We start from the raw sequence: 23,418 nt of genomic DNA on the forward strand, positions 1-23,418 counted from the left end.
AGAAGATCAAACCTCTCCATTCTGAAGGAAATCAGCCCTGAGTGCTCACTGGAAGGACAGATCGTGAAGCTGAGGCTCCAATACTTTGGCCACCTCATGAGAAGAGAAGACTCCCTGGAAAAGACCCTGATGCTGGGAAAGATGGAGGGCACAAGGAGAAGGGGACGACAGAGGATGAGATGGTTGGGCAGTGTTCTCAAAGCTACCAGCATGAGTTTGACCAAACTGCGGGAGGCAGTAGAAGACAGGAGTGCCTGGCGTGCTCTGGTCCAGGGGGTCACAAAGAGTCAGACACGACTAAACGATTAAACAACAACAACAATCATATCACCTCTTAGTCTTTGTCTTAGAAAACATCAACTTCGTTGGACTGGTCACATTTGGATCGTCATCCAAAGCAACTGCTCTGTTCCAAACTTAAAAATGGAAAGCGTAATGCTGGTGGTCAGCAAAACAGGTTTAAAGACTTCTCTCGATGCAATTTTTTAAAAAAATGTAGTATAAACACCAACAATTGGGAAACACTTGCCTGCGAGCGCTCCAACTGGAGAACAGCCTTTACCAAAGGTGTCATGGGCTTTGAAGACACTCGAACTCAGGATGCAAGGGAGAAATGTGCTAGGAGGAAGGCATGCTTGGTAAATCCACACCGTGATCAACTCCCACCTGGAAACCAATGTCCTCACTGTGGAAGGACCTGTGGATCCAGAATTGGCCTCCACAGTCACTTATGGATTCATTGTTAAAACCATGTTTATGGAAGACGATCTTACTTGGCTACGAGTGATCACCAAAGAGGAGGAGGAGGAGAAGAAGAAGAAGAAGAAGAAGGAGCAGCAGCAGCAGCAGCAGCAGCAGCCTTGGCAAGTGTCCAGGGATGCCAACCAGTCTTGCTGCCTGCCTGTTTGGGGCAAGTGACTCTCTTCAGGTTGAATTGGCACTGCTGGATTCTATGCTAAACTAAAGAGGCAGATGGACTCAACCATTGGCCTCTCGTCCTGATTCACAAGTGATTATTCCATTCAGCATTAGCTGAGGTTAATGATAAATAATTGATATATATATAAAAAAGGAAACAGTTTTCGCTGGCAGCACAGTGTGCTCTCAAAACCCTTTTCCTCCTACATTTTGGTGCCCCCACATCCTCCCATGATAATTTGCCCTCCTACATACTCTCCCTGACCTACATTGTCTTCGAAATAATATCGGCACTAGGGAAGGGAGAGGAATTTGATTCCGTTTGCATTTAAATGTGAACCTAACTGGTCCACATCTTCCGAAGCAATGCATGAACTTGAAACCCAGCCGCCCTTCAGAATTTTGCACTTTTTCTAAAATTTGCAATGCGGTGCAATGCAGCTCTTTGGTCAAGCAGTGTAGTCAAAAATGCATGTGCATACGTTAGTGAAAATAATATTAAATGCATTACATTTGGGAGTGTTGTTTTGCAAAAATATTGGGCAAAATTGCATGCAAACGTGTATATTAGGAGAAATCTTACTAAAATGCTGATGGGCTTGCATGAGGACTTTAAAAAAAAATTGCAGACTGATGAGGAAATGTGGAGACTTGAAATTAAAATGGCAGAAATGAGAAACATTGGAAGACCAAGACTGACCGATTTGCCCGTTCCTATCTGGTGCCACCTGAATACCAAACTGGCTAAGTTCTGAGCTTGTTTGTCTTCTGTTCCTGTTACCAATAATAGGATTTGAATTGACTGACAGATGTCTGTTATCCTAAACTTCTCACTGTTTTCTTTGAAAGGACCAGAGCAATTCTTAAGAACTGGCTGGCGGTTGTTTGAGGATACAGTGGCTTGGACCCTAAGAAAAGTTAACTTTGGGAAATAAGGAAAGTTACCCATCTCTTCCTCCCCTTGGCGATCCCTTTGCACCCCATCCCACGTCATCATAATCTCTCTCTCTCTCTCTCTCGTATAATATATGAGAATACAGTATGCAGACTAAAAACACAACATTACAATGAAAACAATACAAATGTCAAACATATCTTTAAGAGCTGGTTGGCAAAGACTCTCAAGTCTGAAAGACCTGTCTGAATGATACAGTTTTTAGAAGGTGTTCCTGCCCAATCTCTAGTGGCAAGGAGTTCCACAGGGGAGGGCTTCTTGAGCTAAAGATCTGTCTCTGTTAAAGACCAGCTGAACCTCAGAGGCAGGGCTCTCAACCTTTGGGAGAGACTTTTTGGAATCACAGGGGCTGCAGGCTGATGGAAGGGTCAGGAAACTATTCATAGAATCAAATAACTGTAGAGTTGGAAGGGACCACGTGGGTCATCCAGTCCAACCCCCTGCAATCTTTTTGCCTAACATGGGATTCGAACCCACAACCCTGAGATGAAGAGTCTGCTGACTGAGCTATTGTGCAGGCAAACACTGTTGGTTAATTTTTCCAAGGACCCAACTCAGTATTTACGGCACTGACTGCGATCCAGAGAGCTACAGTGGTGCCTCGCAAGACGAAATTAATTCGTTCCGCGAGTTTTTTCGTCTAGCGAATTTTTCGTCTTCCGAAGCACGAAATCCCATAGGAATGCATTGAAATTCAATTAATGCGTTCCTATGGTCAAAAAAAGTCCAAACAAAGCCAAATTTGGTACAACAAGAGTTGATTAAGTGCTCTTTAAAGCCACACATACTGTAAAGAGCATTTCAAAAATTGAAGGAACAATAAATTGAGTTTCTAAACATGACAGAAAAACATTTAAAAATCAACAAAGTGTACAGTACATTTTCTAAGACTCTAGGGGACAACTCGAAGAAGGTTCCTCTTCCACTCTTTGCTTCTTGCTGAAGAACCCCCTCCTCAACTGTTCCCCCAGCCACCCACCACACAGAAATTCAAATCCAGATTTTTTTAAAAAAAAAGCAGAGTGGCCCAATGGTCACAGAAAATCATAAAAATGCAGGAAAAAAACACACAAGCTTCCAGATTCTTGCAAACCCCTCCCCAACACCAAGTCCTTGAATTCCAAACACCCCAACCCAAAATCCAAAAAACCCCAAAAAAGTTTTAAAAGTTTAACTTACCAAATGGCTGCAAAAGAAGTTTTGGGAAAGCTTCAAAAATCACCAAAGTCTTCAAAAACTTCAAAAAAGGCTACCACACCGCGTTCTATGAGTTGCTCCTCGAAGTCAAGTTGCAACTGTGTTAACGGTGTTAAGAAAAAGGAAACCAACTTGCAAGACGTTTTCGTTTTTCATCTTGTGAAGCAAGCCCATAGGGAAATTCATCTTGCGAAGCAGCTCAAAAAACGCAAAACCCTTTCGTCTAGCGAGTTTTTTGTCTTGCGAGGCATTTGTCTTGCGGGGCACCACTGTATTTCAGCTTGTGCAAAAGGCTTGCTCCTGCCCACTGAGGCTTCCAACTTCCTTTCTTTGAAGAACTGCTCTTTGTGCCTCATCACACATGTTCTTTTTGCAAGTCACCTCTGTTTCAAAAGCCTTTTGCCTTGCAGCAGCAGTGGCTGTTTGGAAGTTAAAGCTCACTTGAACTCGAGGAAATAGTTTTTTGCTTTTTAAAATCCTGTCCATTGACTGGCGGCAGCAGTATAAGAATGGAGTTGCAGCAGGGAGCTCACATTGCCTGACTGCAGAAAGAGTACATCCCTCTGTACAAATATTTCTGGATGGCATCGCTTTCAATAGGAAGGCGAGGCGTTGCACGCTTGGGTGTGTATGCTACATCCCTACATCCCATCATCCCTGACCACTGGGGATGATGGGATTTGTAGTCCAGGAACACCTGGAGACCCAACATTGAAGAGTGCTGCAGTCATCTCTGTAATTTACCAAGAGATCATGTTAATGTATGCTTACTTTTTACTGAAACTCCTTTTTTTTGCATCATTCATCTTCCTACCATATTTTAAAGACTAGAGGGAATACCACACATCAGAGGTATTACTGATCTAATCCGGAGATTATGATCTGATGGGTGACTCATGGATGAGATATCTGGAGTGAAACTGTTCCCTGACAATCATAAGAGCTTTAAAGAGTCTTAGAGCATTTCTCCATTTTTTAAAAAATTCAGCAAAACAGTGATGGGAAGCCCTGAGAAGGCTTCACAAATTATTTTACAGAACTTGACAGCCCAATCAATTTGTTACCTAAGTGAAAAATACCATCCCATCCCAGAGATAACTGAATTAAGGGAGGCTGACAGCCCCAGCAGGGGTACAGAATGATTAGCCTGAGATGGTTTGTGTCATTCCTGTGACATTGATTGTTGAACCAATACTGATGAAAGATAACAGATAAGTACTTGAAAGTTGTTGCTTTTTTAAAAAAGAAAATAAAGCAGAAACTAGAATCAATACAAGCTCAACTTGCTTACAGTTGAAGACAGACTTGAAGTTAGGAATGTAAGTTGAAAGAATCAAACCTATGGAAATCTAGCTTCAAAGAAAAAAATGGGGTTTTGTTTGTTTGTTGTCCATCTTGGCTCAAAGCAGAAGGTCTGGCAACAGCTCCAAGCAGACGCCTGTGTTCTTCTTCGAGTCAGATGAATGCAATGTTTGTGTAAAGGTAAAGGTAAAGGGACCCCTGACCGTTAGGTCCAGTCACAGACGACTCTGGGGTTGCGGCGCTCATCTCGCTTTATTGGCCGAGGGAGCCGGCATACAACTTCCGGGTCATGTGGCTAGCATGGCTAAGCCGCTTCTGGTGAACCAGAGCAGCACACGGAAATGCCGTTTACCTTCCCGCCGGAGCGGTACCTATTTATCTACTTGCACTTTGATTTGCTTTCGAACTGCTAGGTTGGCAGGAGCAGGGACCAAGCAATGGGAGCTCAGCCTGTCATGGGGATTCGAACCGCCAACCTTCTGATCGGCAAGTCCTAGGTCTGTGGTTTAACCCACAGCGCCACCCACATCCCATTGTTTGTGTGGGGGTGTCCATAAATCTCATTTGGGGACAAAAGTCTGTAAATCCTAGATGTTATTTAAGGTAAAAAGGTAAAGGACCCCTGGACAGTTAAATCCAGACTATAGGGTTGCGGCACTCATCTCGCTTCAGGCCAAGGGAGCCGGCATTTGTCCACAGCTTTCCAGGTCATGTGGCCAGTATGATTAAACTGCTACTGGCGCAACAGAAAACCATGACGGAAACCAAAGCACGGAAACGCCATTTACCTTCCTGCTGCAGTGATACCTATTTATCTCCTTGCACTGGCATGCTTTCAAACTGCTAGGTTGGCAGGAACTGGGACCAAGCAACAAGAACTCACTCCATCATGAGGATTCGAAGCGCCAACCTTCTGATCGGCAAGCCCAAGAGGCTCAGTGGTTTAGACCACAGCGCCACCCGCTCCCTTATAAATCGTATGCATATGATGGATATTTGCTGCCACTGTGGGAGATGGAAAGAGAATAGATGGAAAGCATCACCTGGGAAAATGAGCAGAGTCTTCAGCAAACTAGGCGGTAGGAATACCACCTGCATCCCCTTAGATTTCTCTAAATATTTAACAACAGAGCTTGGGGGGATTTTGATACAAGTTGTGGCACACAACCCCCTCGTGGGCTTTGATATTTGCCAGCCTCATCATCTAGAATTAAATAATGCTGTTGTTTCTTGTTGTTGCTTTCTGTGCTAACAGGAAGTAACAGCGCCTGGATTTCAATAGAGAGAAGGGGGCGGATTCGGCCACTCAGAATAACACTGGAGTCGTTTTTGTTGATCCTGTAATGGGCTAATTAATAAAGATTCTGCTACAGCTCCATGGTGTAACAATTATCAAAAGACAGCGCTAATGACTATTAAATAGGGTAGTATCACAGGCTGCAGCAGTTTAATGATGGGAAGAAATGGCTTGTACTGCTGTGGTTGGCAGTGATTTATTAAACTTATAGCCTGTGAAACAGCTTGGGTGAATCGTCAAGAGCTGACTGTCTATGCAAAACAGAGGCAAGAAACATGTCACTGTTATATATAACCAGCATGCTTGAGTCTCAGAATGCATGAAGGGGTTAAAACCATAGAGTAAACTGTCCTGCCAGGCTTAGCCTATGTCACTTCTCCACACCTTGGGAGAAAATAGGTAACCAAGCCTTTTTGTTAATGCAGTCGCCATGTGAATATTGGTATGTAAGGAGCTCTGGGCCAGTCGCTCCAGCCAGCCGCATGGCTTTAACCAGCCTCTTTTGTTTCAGACCAGAATGGCGTCTGAAGCAAGCATTCGTCTACCTACAGTGGTACCTCAGGTTACAGATGCTTCAGGTTACAGAGTCTGCTAACCCAGAAATAGTACCTCAGGTTAAGAACTTTGCTTCGGGATGTGAACAGAAGTCGTGTGGTGGCAGCGGGAGGCCCCATTAGCTAAAGTGGTACCTCAGGTTAAGAACAGTTTCAGGTTAAGAACGGACCTCCAGAACGAATTAAGTTCTAAACCCGAGGTACCACTGTATACCAATAGCTTAGAAACCATTTTGCAGCTTACAAAATGCGTGGTCTATCTCTGTCAAAGGGAAGAGTGACAGTTTGGAAAGAACTTTTAAAAGGTGGCAATGTTGGGGTTCCCTGGAAGGGCACATTTTAAAGATTCTTTTACAGCCTAAATGTCCACGCTTTCCCTTGCTGCATGTTTTGCGATGTTAAATCTCTGCTGGGATTCTCTCAGCAAAGAATGCATGCCCCAAACTTGGGTTTTGGCTTCCGGTATCCCAACAGTAACTACATATTACACTACGCTGTCATGGGCAATTCCACTCACGGGGCAACTCTGGGAACAGCTTGCCTTGTGATAAGTGCTGTAAACAAAAATTGCCCTTTTCCCTTATGGGGTATCAAGGAGCCCATATAGAGTCCTTGCGTAGGTTCCCTATTGGTAGGAGAAAATAACAGAGGCTAGCAGGGCAGCAGTTGAAGAAGGAGCAAAAAGGGTTTTCTTGTGTGTGTGTCAGAGGGGGCAGGGTTTCTGTTGAGGCAGGTGATTAGCTGTGGGAGGAGCTTATCAGAGCTAGCAGGGCAGCAGTTGAAGAAGGAGCAAAAAGGGTTTTCTTGTGTGTGTGTGTTTCTTTGTGGCTGATTAGCTGTTCTCCCTGTGCAAAGGTCAGAGGGGGCAGGGTTTCTGTTGAGGCAGGTGATTAGCTGTGGGAGGAGCTTATCAGAGCTTGCAGGGCAGCAGTTTGATCCATCTTTTAGATTTAGGGGAGCTAGTCTCAAACGTTTGTTGGGGGAGACCTAGGTTTTTTTGTGGGGGGAGTTATTTGTCCTGTCTTCACGCTTTTTATGATGGAGGACCGCTGTAGCCACCCCCAACGACACATTCTCAAGATGGAGGGGGAGGGAACAGCTGCAGTCGCCTGCGGTTCCTGCGCAATGTTTGCCATCTTGCCAAAGGTTGCAGGCAGCTTTACCTGCAGCAATTGCATGTTGATTGCCCTCTTAAAAGACAAAGTCCAGCAACTGGAGGAACGTGTAGCTACGCTCCAAAGAATTAGAGAGCTGGAGCTCTTCTTGGAAGCAACAGAGCACACCGTCTCCACCAAGGAGGAGACAGGGGACTCCCCTGAGAAGGAGGCTAGTTCATCAACACAGGAGCCAGATATATGGAGAAACGTGACTCAAAGAAGTAGGAGGCCCAGGGTTCACTCTGATTGTTTAGAAATACACAATCGCTTTGAGGTCCTCTCCCCTAGCATGGAAGATGAAGAGCAGACTCCATTTGAGGATCTCTCCCTCATTTCAGTCGATCAGGTATATGAAGACAAGCAGCAAAGTCAGTCCTCAGGGAATGTGCAGGCGACCTTGGAACGGACAGCTCACGGAAGAACCCCGACCAAACCTAAGAGGAGGCGTGTGGTGGTGATAGGGGATTCCCTACTGAGGGGAACAGAAGCAGTGATCTGTGGGCCTGACAAGATATCTCGGGAAGTGTGCTGTCTCCCCGGGGCTAAGATCCAAGATGTAACTGAACGACTACAAGGAATCATAAAACCCACTGACAAATACCCCTTCCTCTTGGTTCATGTGGGAACCAATGACACTGCAAGCAATAGCCTCCAGGAGATCAAAAGAGACTACGAGGCTCTGGGCAGGAAATTGAAGCAACTAAATGCACAAATTGTCATCTCATCTGTCCTCCCAGTTGAACGACGTGGCCCAGGGAGAGAGGGAAAAATAGTGGAAATGAACAGCTGGCTTGGCAATGGTGTAAACAGGAACGGTTTGGATTCTTAGATCACGGACTGCAGTTTCTTGAAGATGGACTTCTGGCAAGCGATGGGCTGCACCTCACAACGGTTGGGAGAAATGTTTTTGCCAAAAATCTCAGAAACCTCATCAGGAGGGCTTTAAACTGACTAATGTGGGGGAGGGAGACAGTGCTCCTGAAGGTAGGAGTCTATCAATTGATGAAGATGATCATCCAAATGTCATAGACCAAATGGAGCAAACAGCACGCAGACCTAGTGGTGGGAGGAAAAAATCCTTAAATAAGAGACACGGGGGAATGATTAATGGACTTCAATGTCTGTACACTAATGCGCAAAGCATGGGAAATAAACAAGATGAGCTTGAGCTCTTGGTACAGCAAACTAAATATGACATAATAGGCATCACTGAAACCTGGTGGGATAAGTCCCACGATTGGAATGTAATAATGGGGGGATACAATCTATTTCAGAGAAACAGACCAGACAAGAAAGGAGGAGGAGTGGCGTTATATGTCAGGGATGTGTATACCTGTGAAGAGATCCAAGATTTAGAACCTCAAAGCCAAAGTGAGAGCATTTGGGTCAAAATTAAGGGAGAGAAGAATAACAGTGACCTCATTGTGGGAGTTTACTATAGATCCCCAAGCCAAACGGAGGACATAGATGATGCCTTCCTGGAACAGATGGCCAAGCATGCAAAAGGAAGGGAGATAGTAGTAATGGGGGACTTCAATTACCCGGATATTTTTTGGATGTCAAACTCAGCCAAGAGCTTAAGGTCAAACAGATTCCTCACTGGCCTTGCAGACAACTTCATTGTCCAGAAAGTGGGAGAAGCAACAAGAGGAACAGCCATTTTAGATCTGGTCCTAACCAATGTTGATGACCTGGTTAGTGGGGTAGAAGTGGAAGGATCATTAGGCGCGAGTGATCATGCTCTTCTGAAGTTTACTATACAGCGGAAAGGAGCAGCCAAGCATACTAGGACTCAATTTCTTGACTTTAAGAAAGCCGACTTCATAAAACTTAGGGAAGTGCTGGGTGAGATCCCATGGACAGTAATACTAAAAGGAAAGGGAGTTCATGATGGCTGGGAGTTTGTTAAGAGGGAGATAGTAAAAGCACAACGTCAGGCAATACCAATGAGACGGAAACATGGAAGGTGCCTAAAGAAGCCAGGGTGGCTATCTAAAGAACTTTTAACTGAGTTAAGATTTAAAAAGGATGTGTACAAAAAATGGAAAAGGGGGGCAACCACCAAAGAGGAATTCAAACAAATAGCCAGCACGTGTAGACACAAAGTCAGAAAAGCTAAAGCACAGAATGAACTCAGGCTTGCTAGAGAGGTTAAAAGCAACAAAAAAGGCTTTTATGGGTATGTTCATAGCAAAAGGAAGAACAAAGAAACAGTGGGGTCACTCAGAGGAGAAGATGGTGAAATGCAAACAGGGGACACAGAAAGGGCTGAACTCCTCAATGCCTTCTTTGCCTCAGTCTTCTCCGATAAAGGAAACAATGCCCAACCTGAAGAATTTGGAGCAAATGATTCAGCAAAGGAAACACAGCCCAGAATAACTAAGGAGATAGTACAGGAATACTTGGCTAGTTTAGATGCATTCAAGCCTCCAGGGCCAGATGAACTGCATCCAAGAGTATTAAAAGAACTGGCAGATGTGATCTCAGAACCACTGGCAGTCATCTTTGAGAATTCCTGGAGAACAGGCGAAGTCCCGGCAGACTGGAGGAGGGCAAATGTTGTCCCTATTTTCAAAAAGGGGAAAAGAGAGGACCCAAATAATTACCGCCCAGTCAGTCTGACATCAATACCAGGGAAGATTCTGGAGCAGATCATTAAGCAAACAGTCTGTGAGCACCTAGAAAGGAATGCTGTGATCACCAATAGTCAGCATGGATTTCTGAAAAATTAGTCATGTCAGACTAACCTGATCTCGTTTTTTGACAGAATTACAAGCCTGGTAGATGAAGGGAATGCAGTAGATGTAGCCTACCTTGATTTCAGCAAGGCACTTGACAAGGTGCCCCATGATATTCTTGTAAAGAAGCTGGTAAAATGCGGTCTTGACTATGCTACCACTCAGTGGATTTGTAACTGGCTGACCGAACCCAAAGGGTGCTCATCAATGGTTCCTCTTCATCCTGGAGAAGAGTGACTAGTGGGGTGCCACAGGGTTCTGTCTTGGGCCCGGTCTTATTCAACATCTTTATCAACGACTTGGATGATGGACTCAAGGGCATCCTGATCAAATTTGCAGATGACACCAAACTGGGAGGGGTGGCTAACACCCCAGAGGACAGGATCACACTTCAAAACGACCTTGACAGATTAGAGAACTGGGCAAAAACAAACAAGGTGAATTTTAACAGGGAGAAATGTAAAGTATTGCACTTGGGCAAAAAAAAATGAGAGGCACAAATACAAGATGGGTGACACCTGACTTGAGAGCAGTACATGTGAAAAGGATCTAGGAGTCTTGGTTGACCACAAACTTGACATGAGCCAACAGTGTGACACGGCAGCTAAAAAAGCCAATGCAATTCTGGGCTGCATCAATAGGAGTATAGCATGTAGATCAAGGGAAGTAATAGTGCCACTGTATTCTGCTCTGGTCAGACCTCACCTGGAGTACTGTGTCCAGTTCTGGGCACCACAGTTCAAGAAGGACACTGACAAACTGGAACGTGTCCAGAGGAGGGCAACCAAAATGGTCAAAGGCCTGGAAATGATGCCTTATGAGGAACGGCTAAGGGAGCTGGGCATGTTTAGCCTGGAGAAGAGGAGGTTAAGGGGTGATATGATAGCCATGTTCAAATATATAAAAGGATGTCACATAGAGGAGGGAGAAAGGTTGTTTTCTGCTGCTCCAGAGAAGCGGACACGGAGCAATGGATCCAAACTACAAGAAGAAAGATTCCACCTAAACATTAGGAAGAACTTCCTGACAGTAAGAGCTGTTTGACAGTGGCATTTGCTGCCAAGGCGTGTGGTGGAGTCTCCTACTTTGGAGGTCTTTAAGCAGAGGCTTGACAACCATATGTCAGGAGTGCTCTGATGGTGTTTCCTGCTTGGCAGGGGGTTGGACTCGATGGCCCTTGTGGTCTCTTCCAACTCTATGATTCTATGATTCTAACCAGAGAATATTGAGAAGCAAAGCAGCTAGTAAGCTTGATCTTTATTGATCTGTGGCAACAGGGTGCTCCCCTTACCCACAGGAGAGAGGAGGAACCCAGAAAAATGGTGCGCAAGACCTTATAAAGACTTTTGAAATTGCCACCCTGTAGATCAAGACCACCCCCAGAAACATCATACATATATCACAGAAGGGGTGTAACCTAAGGCCACCCCCCAGATACATCATACCTACATCACAGAAAAGGCGGTCTAAAACAGCAATTTGAATGTTGTTTTTCTCCTGTCCTTGTTTTTCTCCTGTCTGGCAGGTTACTTGATTGGATTGCCTGGGGAGCCTGGCCAGTCTTTTGTAGTGATAAATACTTAGTTCCCGGGCCAGGTCACAGGGTCACAGCCTATTCATATCTTAAATGTGCCCTTAAGACAGGATTTGTGAGGAAATAGAGAATGGGGAGGTTTCCCACTTTGACCTTGCAGAGAAAACATTCGCTCAGTTTAGGAATCAAAATGGTTCCAGGTTGGTCTTCCTGTGCTGATCTATGTACATGCTTGGTTAGTACGCTTATGAACATTACCATATATCTAAGACCTCAAAATTCCTATCACATAAGCAGATGCGCAACAAATCACAGCTCTTTAGTGAAATACCTTCGGGTCCTGGACTCTACCCACCAAGTCTAGCTATTAAATTATCCAAAGTTATTCCTTTTATCCTTTGACCCTGTTTTCCGACTATCTCCTTGCTTCTGCCTCCTCCCCTGCCTTCCGTTTCAGATCTGACATGCCCTTCTGGTCTGACTTCTGCCTTGTCCCAGGGTTCCTGGTTTTTGACTCCTCTCCCGCTGTTTCCCGGCTTTGACATGCTAAGATTTCAGAGCATTGATTCTGCCTTCTGATCCTTTTCCGATCGTTTTGTTTTCCAACCTTGCGGACCAAAAAGACAGAAAATTTTGAGATCAGGCGGTTATTGCATGAAGAAATGTCAATAATCCAAGGAAAGTTTGCTTATTTATGAATGCTCCCCTTTGAGAGGCCACATCTAAATATTTATTTGTTCAATAGGGGGGTGGTTGTTAAACTTCCTACCTTCAGGAAACTTGGTTTGGGAGGAAGGGTTGTGGGGGAGCACATGGAGCCAATATCTAGATAGTTTGAAACCCACAACTGCAGTGAATTCAACATGAATCATAAAGCAGCAATTATACACCAATCTCTCCCCACCTTCCTTCTTCAAAAGTGGGAATTAAGTATACCGGGTGTATTGTAGGGCAGGGCAATATCTGGTCTTCAACACTGTGATAAACATCTCGATATATCTATTCAGTAAGTTTACTAGATGTCCCCATTTCCCGGGGACAGTCCCCGGATTTACAAATTAGTCACCATACAAAATCCATTGAAGTTGAAAAGTGTCCCCGGATTCATTGGAAAAAAAATCTGGGAACCTTACTATACATTATATCGCAATATCTGAAATAAGGATGGAGCTTTGCTAGTTTTGAGATTTTTCCTGTATCGTGATTTTTGCTGGTGCCTCCTCTTGTGATTAAATGTTTGGTGTAGATGTGACCTTAGTCTGCTTTGCTATACATACACACACACATACATACATACATACATACATACATACATACATACATTTCTCCCCCTTTTCTATATACAGTGGTACCTCAGGTTAAGTACTTAATTTGTTCTGGAGGTCCGTTCTTAACCTGAAACTGTTCTTAACCTGAAGCACCACTTTAGCTAACGGGGCCTCCTGCTGCCGCCGCGCCGCCGAATTCTGCACGTATTCGAGCACGAATTCTGTTCTCATCCTGAAGCAAAGTTCTTAACCTGAAGCACTATTTCTGGGTTAGCGGAATCTGTAACCTGAAGCGTATGTAACCTGAAGCGTATGTAACCCGAGGTAAAGGTAAAGGTACCCCTGCCCGTACGGGCCAGTCGTGTCCAACTCTGGGGTTGCGTGCTCATCTCGCTTAAGAGGCCGGGAGCCAGCGCTGTCCGAAGACACTTCCGGGTCACGTGGTACCACTGTATAATACCCGAGGTACCACTGTATAATAAAGTTTATATCTATTTTCATCATTATTTTGTTTTTCCTTTTGCAGGCATGGTGGACAAAGAGAAATTGGACTGGGTCTGCTATGTTGGTCAGTTGCGTAAGAAAATTCAGTAAGTAACAAGTGATCAAGTAGTGAAGATCTGTGGTGACATACTGGAATATTACTGATTACTGCAGTCCTATCCATTCAGATGCTCAAGTGATAATTGCCGTTATTACGTGAGTTATGGAATTAGATAAATTGTTCTGACTCATCAGCTGAATCCTGATTTGCTGCCATATTTGTGACAGAACTAGGAATTATCGGGTGCTTTTAAAAACAACCACACAGATTCCTCAGAAGTTCGATTCCTGCTCTTTAATCAGAGAATGCAGCTTTCGTTTCTCTTGTATAATAACAAGATCCATGCCTCATCCAATTCAGGAGTTGTTCAGGAGTTGTGTGTAGGTTCTTACGTTAAAGGATATCAATTTTGTATCTTTTGAGCGTTGTATACTCATTTGGGAGCATCCATTGTTAGAAAATCTTTGAGGTTAGTGCTGCAGTTAGAAGCTACAAAAGCAAATATTTTGAAGTCATTTGCTTTTCACAGATGTCTTTCCCTTGTGAAAAATATCGAGTGTCCAATTTATTTTAAATTAATTCCTAATCCCTCAAGAGCTGTGATTGCTGAGGATTTAATATCTCTCCCACATTTTTACTGCTCTGCTAATGGGTAAGGCAAAGCCAGCAGTGGTACCTTAGCTCCAGTTTCAAACCATAGGCTTTGGCCAGGCATGGGGAACCTGTGGCTCACCATAAGTTTTTATTCATTTATTGGGCTAACAACAACACACCAGGCTAGCTGATACAATAAAAATTAAAGGCTGTGAATACTTTTGAATGCAGAAAATAAAAACAAAAACCCATTACTGTAACGAATGGGATGAATCTTAAAGGGGAATGCTATCACATCTTCTTCAGCCAACCTAATCTACGGACAGATTGCAGATCTGGTACATATGAGCCCAGTTTTGAGCTGACTGCGAGTCTCAATTGCTGGTGACCTCTGGGTCCACAGCAGCCTGCCATCTTACATGCTGAAGCTGCCAAGGTAAGTCTTGGAGCACTACTGAGAGGGCTTTCTCAGTAGTGGCGCCTGCCCTGTGGAACGCCCTCCCACCAGATGTCAAAGAGAACAACAACTACCAGACTTTTAGAAGACATCTGAGGGGAGCCCTGTTCAGGGAAGCTTTTAATGTTTAATAGACTATTGTATTTTAATATTTTGTTGGAAGCCGCCCAGAGTGGCTGGGGAAGCCCAGGCAGATGGGTGGGCTATAAATAATAAATTATTATTGCTTATATTATTTATTTATTTATTTATTATTATTATTATTATTATTATTATTATTATTATTATTATTATTATTATTATTATTATTATTGGAGCAGAGAGGTGAAGAAGGCAGTGACAGGCATGGGATGCTTTTGAGTTTGAATTGGACACTCCCACTAACCTCATGGGAGGGGTATTTCCAGGGAGGGGTATTTCCAGGACTAAGGTGAAACACTGAATCTCCCTTGTTATTTCTGCTGTTGGTTGCTGCATGCGGTTCAAGTAATCTTGCTCTATTTATAGTATTGAAATGTGGTTTATTGAACGTTGTTATATTTTCATTTTACTGTGTTATTGTTGCTATGTTATAGTTTTGCTATATTATTGTGACATTGTTTTTGTTATGTACTGAAGTTCTCACCCTGGGCCAGCAGGGGGATACTGTAGATAGTTCAGGTCCACATATGCAAATAAGGGATCGAAAGTGACGTTCAGTGATTGGATAGTTACAGAAAGTGGTTACTGTTGCGCTCTAATGGAGCTCTATATAAGCAGGCTGGCTGAACCCTTCAGTTCAGTTCTGACCTGACCTGTGAATAAGAAAGAGCTGTTTGGAGAATCGCGGTGTCGTCTGATATGTTCACCCACAACTTAACAGTTTTGGGAATGTTTGTTTGAAATGCATTCTCGTTTCTTTGTTGTAAGCTGCTTTGAGCAGGATTGTGTGTGTGTGTGTGTGTGTGTGTGTGTGTGAGTGAGAGAGAGAGAGAGAGAGAGAGAGAGCGACATACAAATAAAATGAACCAATGATTGAATACACCAGCTCAAAAGATTCTGCCTTTAGTTGTCTTTGTCGTTCCTGTCTAACCACTAATTTTTCAAGTGACGGTTTGGGGACCCAAAACCCTCCCTTATCGCTTTCCTGCTCCCTTTCCTTTCAAAGAGCCAATCTTCCTGTTTTTGCTTCTTTTCACTAGGCCAGCAAATTCAATTTTACAGCCTGGCCGTGTTGCTTTCCGTAAGTTAATTGATAGCATGCTCTGACCTTTCCTACAGAACCTTCAGAGAAAAGAAAGTCTCCAATCCAAGATGCTGTCAATAAAATTAGAGGTGGATGTGAGTCATGAAATGCCGGATTCAGACCCCTCAAGTCCACTTGAATGCAGCGCTTCATTGCGTGTTTGTGAAGAATGATATGAGGACATCGGGTTCAGCTGGCAATTACTTCCATTCCTCCCAACATCCTTGGTGATAGCATGCCTTTCTTGCTAGGCACTTCACAAGGACGACTGAATCACTCTGACTCATTTACATATGTCTATGGATAAGCAGAAGCAAACTCTCAAAGGGTTGGGAAATTAAACAAGTCTCGAGCGTCAAAAAAGACAATGGAAGTTTCACACAACAGGTGGGAAGACGTCAAGGGCACGCATGGTTACGTCATCATCCATCACTGATGATCGGCCATGCTGGGAGTTGGTGTCCATCAACCTCTGCAGGGCCACACACTCCCCCATCCTTGGTTTATAGCCTTGGTCTTCAATGGAACCCACAAAACGAAGGATAGCTCAGTTGGTTAGAGCGTGGTGCTACTAATACCAAGGTTGCAAGTTTGATCCCCGTATGGGACAGCTGCATATTCAGGTTGGATAAAATGACCCTCAGGGTTCCTTCCAACTCTATGATACTATGAACTGGGGCAACTGCCATACTTCCCCTCCCTTCCTATGTTGACATCATGCCCCCTGTAAACCTGGCAACCTCCCCCTCCCAATTCTTATGTCTATGTCCATTACTGAAAGCCAGGGGAAGGGGAAGGACAGTATTTACATTGCTCTTAATGACCCAGTACTCTGCTCTCTTTGTCTTTTAATAATATCTCTGTCAAGGATGATGATGATGATGATTTATTGATATGCCACCCATCTGACTAGGATCATGGGTAGGCAAACTAAGGCCTGGAGGCCAGATCTGGCCCAATCACCTTCTCAATCCGGCCCACGGACGGTCCAGGAATCATTGTGTTTTTACATGAGTAGAATGTGCCCTTCTATTTAAAATAAATTAATAATAATAATAATAATAATAATAATTGGGCAGCTTCCAACAAAATATTAAAATACCTTAATACATCAAACATTAAAAGCTTCTCTAAACAGGGTGCATCTCTGGCATTTTTACATGAGTAAAACGTGTGCTTTTATTTAAAATGCATCTCTGGGTTATTTGTGGGGCATAGGAATTTGTTCATTCCCCCCCCCAAAATTTAGTCTGGCCTCCCCCCCCACAAGGTCTGAGGGACAGTGGACCGGCCCCCTGCTGAAAAAGTTTGCTGACCCCTGGACTAGGTGGCCCCAGCCACTCTGGGAGGCTCCCAGCAACAAATAATAAAAGCACAAGAAAGAAAGCTAAGAAAGAAAATAAATTATCTTCATCCTTCTTGACAGAGGTACCATTAAGAGATGGAGAACCTGGGTTGCTCTTCAGGCATCATTGGACTCCAGCTCCCACTATAATTGACTCTTCCTCGACCTACGGTTGTCCTCCCTGTCTTCCTCTCTACCAGTTCCCAATGTACATCAACCACCATGGCTGGAATTGAACCTGGAACCTGCTGTGTGGGAAGCATGCATTCTACCACTGAGTTATAGCTCTTCCCCACATCCCTATCAGACAGATAGTATTTTTTTTTTTAGTTTTGAAGAGCTCCTGTTAGTGCTATGTGGGATATCTGGCTGGGGAGAAGAGTCGCAAATTGTGCAGTCTAGCATTATCTGATGGAGCAGGTTCCTCCATCTCCTCTAAATGTAGAAAGCGATTCTGTTTTAATCACTGAACTCCCAAATCCCTAGTGAAAGGAGATAAAAAAAAATTTGAAACCAAAAGTTTTTAACTAGAAAGTAATGGAAATTCCATAGTAAATTACAATAGGAATGTGTTTCTTTGAAAGTAAAGATCACAGCTGCACGCTATATATGAAAATTATAGCTGTATTTGGAATGTTCTTTTTTGTGTGCAGTTTCCATGAAAGACCGAGTTAAAAAAAGATACTTTCTCTCCCCGCAGTTCAATATTCCTTTTTAATCTTTTGAAAAGCAGTCAATGACCCACCACCCTAGACTTAGAGGAACGTAATTAAGCCATTCATAATTTGTGTGCCTAATGAAGTACTTCTGTTGGGACTAGCAAAGTTGGGTTTTGTTCAGCTACATCATTCCCTCCGAGACTTGGGTCTCTTATAGGAAAAACAATTATGTTCTAAGAGCCAGATCTTCAAACTGACTGGATCCCAATATAGTTGGCATTTGGCTTGTCAGTGTTGTCAATAAGATCAAGCTACAGTGTCTCAAGTTATGACCAACGTTCCTACAGGTGACACTTAGTCCCTCTCCTTGGGTAGTTGTGCTGAGCATCGATGCCAGTTCTTGGATCCTGAGCAACTCTGCGCACATCTGGGTCCTGCAGTGGGACTGCTGAGATCATTGGCTTGAACAGGAAGTGCAGCCAGAGGTAAGTTCAGTTGAATGCCAATGACAGCAGCAACAACATTAATCCATTGGTGGTTTTGCAGCAGGAAAAAGCAAACCCATCCATACAAGACAATGTGCCTTGGTTTTTGCCAGTGCTATAGATCTCTGTACTATTTGCTGCACTATTCCAGAAGGTCTTTCAGCACTTAGGAGCAGCTTGTGATGGGGAAGAGCTGTAGTGTGTGGGCAGGAAGGCAGCAAGGCAGGAAGCGTGTTGCTGTGGCCAAGAGCTGAAGGGAAATGCTGACCTTATATCTCTTCCTGGCTCTTGCCACCAGGTGCTGTGAGTTACCAATTGGCCTCACCGTGCCTCTTCAGAACAAACTTAGGAAGGCCCCAGTCCTGCGAAGCCCTACTGGTCACAGGGCCTGGCTCCTGCACGCACTCCTGACAGACAAGCTCTGGCTCATCCCTCTATCCAAGCTCATTGGTGGCAGCACAGGCAGGGGAAATAGGGACATTCCAGGATCAAATCCGAAGCCGGGGTGGCTTCTGTAATTCTGGGACTGTCGTGGAAAACTGGGACGCTTGGAGGGGATGGCATCAACCTGCCGAATGGTAGACCTGGCCCTGTGACTGAAGCACAACACAAAATTGGATTAGAAGGGGAAGGAGAGAGAGCAATGGGTTAGGCTGGCTAGCAGAACAGGCAAACACAACAGTCACTATTGAATAAACGTCTTCCGAGATGCTCTATTTGCAATGGCCCAAACCTTTGATTGCTAATGTGGTTGTTCTTATTGTTACCTGTTTACTGAGAACAAATGGTAGTTTTGTCTTTGCTTCCCACAAACAAGGCACTTAAATTGATGTCATACACATACTAATTACCACCTGCTTGCGGCATCCATTGTAGTTAACAACAGAATGAGGATTATTTTAATTTTTTTTAATGAAGCGTTCAGCTGCAAAATATTAAGCAGAGCTCCATAGAGTCGTCTCCTTAAAAACTGATGTTCTGGAATTATTTTCCAAACTGGTTATTTTCTCAAAACGTTTTCTTAATCAAGCAACACTGGATAAAATCCAGGAGTTGCGGTAAAAGCTGGGCTTTGCCCCAAATGCAAGCAGGAGCCTGGGAATTGCAGGTGCCAGGAAACCCTTCCTAATCTTCTTTAAGTACATAACGTTAATTAAAAGGCAATGACTTAATTCCTAAGTTTGTGTTTTGTTCTAGCCTGGTCTCCTGCGCAATGACTGTGCAGAAATGCCAAGGATAATATGAAGGCATAGTTAGAACTCAGCTAAGCTCCCAAGATGTTGTTGTTTTTTGCTTGATATATAAGGATATCTACTCTGCCTCTGTCTTCCTAATTTAACTGTTTTAATTGTTTTGCTATTTTAATGGGCTTGTTTCGTTGCACATTTTAATTGTGGGAGTTTAATACTTTGATAGAGTCGTTTTATTGTGAATTTTAATTGTCTGTTTATACACACACACACACACACACACACACACACACATATTGCAATTGGTTTCATGCTTGTAAATGGCTTCAAAACCATTTTGGCAATCATCGTCATCGTCATCATATGCGTGCATGATACTCTGTAAACACAAGAGGACAGCTCCCGTCCCTGAGATCCTTGCAAATCTAAAATTGTGACACTGGGGGAATATTAGAGGAAGGGGGGGGGCAGGGCTGATTGGTAGAACTCATCGGTAGAACTCAGAGGGGTTCACAACATAAAAATACAAGATAAAAAACCCCCCACAAAATCAGTGCTGGATTTACGTATAAGCTAAATAAGCTATAGCTTAGGGCCCCACTCTCTTGGGGCCCCCAAAAAAATTAAAGGAAAAAACACCTGGATGTACATTTCCAAAATATAAGATAAAAAAACCAATAAAATAAAACCTACATACAGTAACAATGTTTTGTGTTGTGTAGGCTCCTATGATGTCACTATTAATATACTTCTTCTTAATTGTATTTCAGTTCAACAATTACTTTGATAAAATACATATTTTGTTATGTGCAAATGGCTTTAGATACCTATTCGGTCCATAAATTACCATATAGCATATATTCAACACAAAAAAACAGACAATTTGTTGTTGACAAAGGACAGCTGGACATATAAAGGGCCCCATTGCCTTCAGTAGCTTAGGGCCCCATCAAACCTAAAACCAGCCCTGCACAAAATACATAATAAAAACAAGACCAGACCAGACCAGACCAAACCAAACCAAACCAAACCAAACCAATAACCACCTCCCCCCCTTCATTTAAAAGGATATAGGTTGTTAATCAGTCAAAGGCTTGGTTGAAGACGGTTTCGCTTGGTGCCTGAAGGTGTATAGTGAAGGCATCAGCTGAACATCCCTGGGGAGAGCATTCCACAAACAGGGAGCCACCACAGAAAAGGCCCTGTTCTCATGTTGCCACCCTCCAGATCCCTTGTGGGGTAGGCACACAAAGAAAGGCCGCAGATGATGATCTCAGGGTCTGAGTGGGTTCATATGCAGAGAGGCAGTCCTTGAGGTATTGCAGTCCTGAGCCATTTAAGGCTTTTATGGTCAAGACTAGTGCTTTGAATTGGGCCTGTTAACTAATTGGCAGCCAGTGAAATCAGGCCAAGATGGATGTAATATGCTCAAACCGTATTTTGATATGTTGCAAGTCATCTTCAGCAGCAAAGAAGTGGCATACAAATGGTATATTTTTGAAGATAAAGTGGCATATACATTTCTTAACATTAATTGCTTTCATATCTTACCTTTAAAAGGGATGCGGGTGGTGCTGTGGTCTAAACCACTGAGCCTCTTGGGCTTGCTGATCAGAAGGTCGGTGGTTCGAATCCCGGAGTGAGCTCCCGTTGCTCTGTCCCAGCTCCTGCCAACCTAGCAGTTTGAAAGCACGCCAGTGCAAGTGTAGCACCCTGCTTGTGGTTAACGCTTAGCTGGAATGAAATATTCAACGCAGCAATAGAGAAATTAAAATAATAATTTGTCAGACAAATAAATGAGAGACACAGTGGTATATGGTTACCAAAGCTCTGCCCACTCCAGCCCTGATGGCCAGCACTTATATTTCCTCAGCCCAGCCCCCTTGCTCCTCCTTTGGCTGCCTCTGTCCAATCAGCCTGGTTGAAATTCCTATTGGCTGTTTGCTAGAACCAATAATAAAAGATACACCCATTTCCTATTACCTTTTATGGGAGACAAAGAGCTATATTTCCTTCTATCCATAAATGGCAGACAAGTAGTCATATATCTTACATTTGCCTCGACAAGGCACCTTAATTACTAGATCACCTTTGCCCTATTGCCCTATTGCCCTATTCACTCCAAAACAGATGGCTCAAACAGATGGCTCATGGTTTTAAATTTTATCTTAAACAGAGATCTTGGGTTCACCTTCTCACACACCATCAATGAAATAAGAATCTAACATAAGAATCTAACATTTCTTACTTTCTAAATCCTTTGCATAATTACATTAAGCCAATATATTTCATACATTAACATATATAGCTTTTTAGAAGAAAAGGAACTTAGTAAAAAAAGTTTCAAAAGCTACCTCTTCAATTTACAACTCCCTTTCCCCAGCCAGCTGCTGTTCCCATTAGCTCTTGCCCTTTAACCTTATGAAAATATGGCTCGAGTCTTCCGTTAAACAATAAATCTTACTATTTACCAACTCTTAGTTAGTGTTTTTGCAGCTTGATTGTATTCTGTAATTTGTATGGTCAGTATGACCTTTGCTCCCAGCCTGTAATTTCCTTTTACAACTTTAAGCCACTGCTATAAATCAGGGGGGCCCTGTTCAAAAGGATAAACAACTGCCAAAACACTTAGCCAGCTGCTTTATGCCTGGCATGAAACATACAGACATTTGCAAATATATAAAATACAGGCCTTGATCAGATGCCTCACAAGTAGATAAATAGGTACCGCTCTGGCAGGAAGGTAAATGCGTTTCCGTGCGCTGTTCTGGTTTCGGTGTTCTATTGCACCAGAAGTGGCTTAGTCATGCTGGCCACATGACCCGGAAAAACTGTCTGCGGACAAACGCTGGCTCCCTCGGCCTGTAAAACGAGACGAGTGCCGCAACCCCAGAGTCATCTGCGACTGGACTTAACTGTCAGGGGTCCTTTACCATTTAATCTTACCTTTGCCCCATTATATTTTGTTGGAAACCTCCCACAGTGGCTGGGGTAACCCAGTCAGATGGGTGGGATATAATTTATTATTATTATTATTATTATTATTATTATTATTATTATTATTAATCTCAAAGCAAGTCTTACCCTATAGTTTCCAGTGCCTGTTTGCAATTACTTCCTTATCACAAAAGGTTTGATCTCAGAGCTGGGGTGGGGAGAGCACACAATCAGCTTTAATAGCACAACCTGCGTTTGCCAGTTTGCGATTGAATCCCACCCAGAAACTGTGACAGTCTGGCTGTACTCTTAGATCCATGACACAACTCAAACAGTTCCCGTTTTCCTGCCAAAGGGCTGTTTCGCTGCCCCCTTCAAATTATTTGTTTTTCTTAGCACCAGCTCCCCCCCCCCCCCCGCCCGTCACTAATAAAGCTTGAAAGGTCCTCTGAGAGATGCAGACATCAGACAAATATAAACGCACTGTTTTTCGCTGACAAAGCTCTGAGCAGCTCAAATTGGCCTCCCTTCCTTCCGCAAGGTGACTGCATGCCACAGCTTGTCTAGATGACAACGGCTTCTTAGCGTAGTGCTCTGAGCAGCTGTCTGGGCACCTCAGTGTTGGAAAAAGATAACAGGCTTACAAAACTGGAGTCCAGACTCCACCCCCTGCCTTTGTTTCCCGAGTTACCTCCTTGTCAGAGCAAAACAAACTAAAGCACTCCTGTCATACTAACTGCCATCCATCGTGAATCTGAAATCTGTTTGTTCTCACTTCAGATGTGCAGTTGCAACAATCCAAACAGGAATAGATGTTCACCCAGGCGGACTGACAGGTTGTCAAAAACACATGATAAATACAGTCTTTTTTTATTTCAGAGTAATCCTGGGATTCTACAGATGTTTATTAGAAGATGACTCATGGAATCATAGAGATGGAAGGGACCTTGGAGATAATCTAATCTAGGGATAGCCAATATCATACCCTCCAGATGTGGCCAGACTCCAACTTCCGTCAGCCCTAATTGGCATGGACAATGAAGAGGACTGGAGAAGAACATA

General features: G+C 43.6%; 1 protein-coding gene across 1 annotated transcript in view; it reads right to left on the minus strand.

Moving 5' to 3' along the window:
- Positions 1-817: 817 nt before the first annotated feature.
- The window catches only part of FAT3 (FAT atypical cadherin 3), a 745,081-nt gene continuing 722,480 nt past the window's right edge, over positions 818-23,418 (minus strand). The window contains exon 31 of the transcript XR_014008884.1: positions 818-859. The gene's annotated coding sequence lies outside the window, so the exon portion shown is untranslated. The remainder of the gene's footprint in view (positions 860-23,418) is intronic.

The sequence above is a fragment of the Podarcis bocagei genome (genome assembly GCF_964188305.1).
Source record: "Podarcis bocagei genome assembly, chromosome: 6".
In the NCBI taxonomy this organism is placed as follows: domain Eukaryota; kingdom Metazoa; phylum Chordata; class Lepidosauria; order Squamata; family Lacertidae; genus Podarcis; species Podarcis bocagei.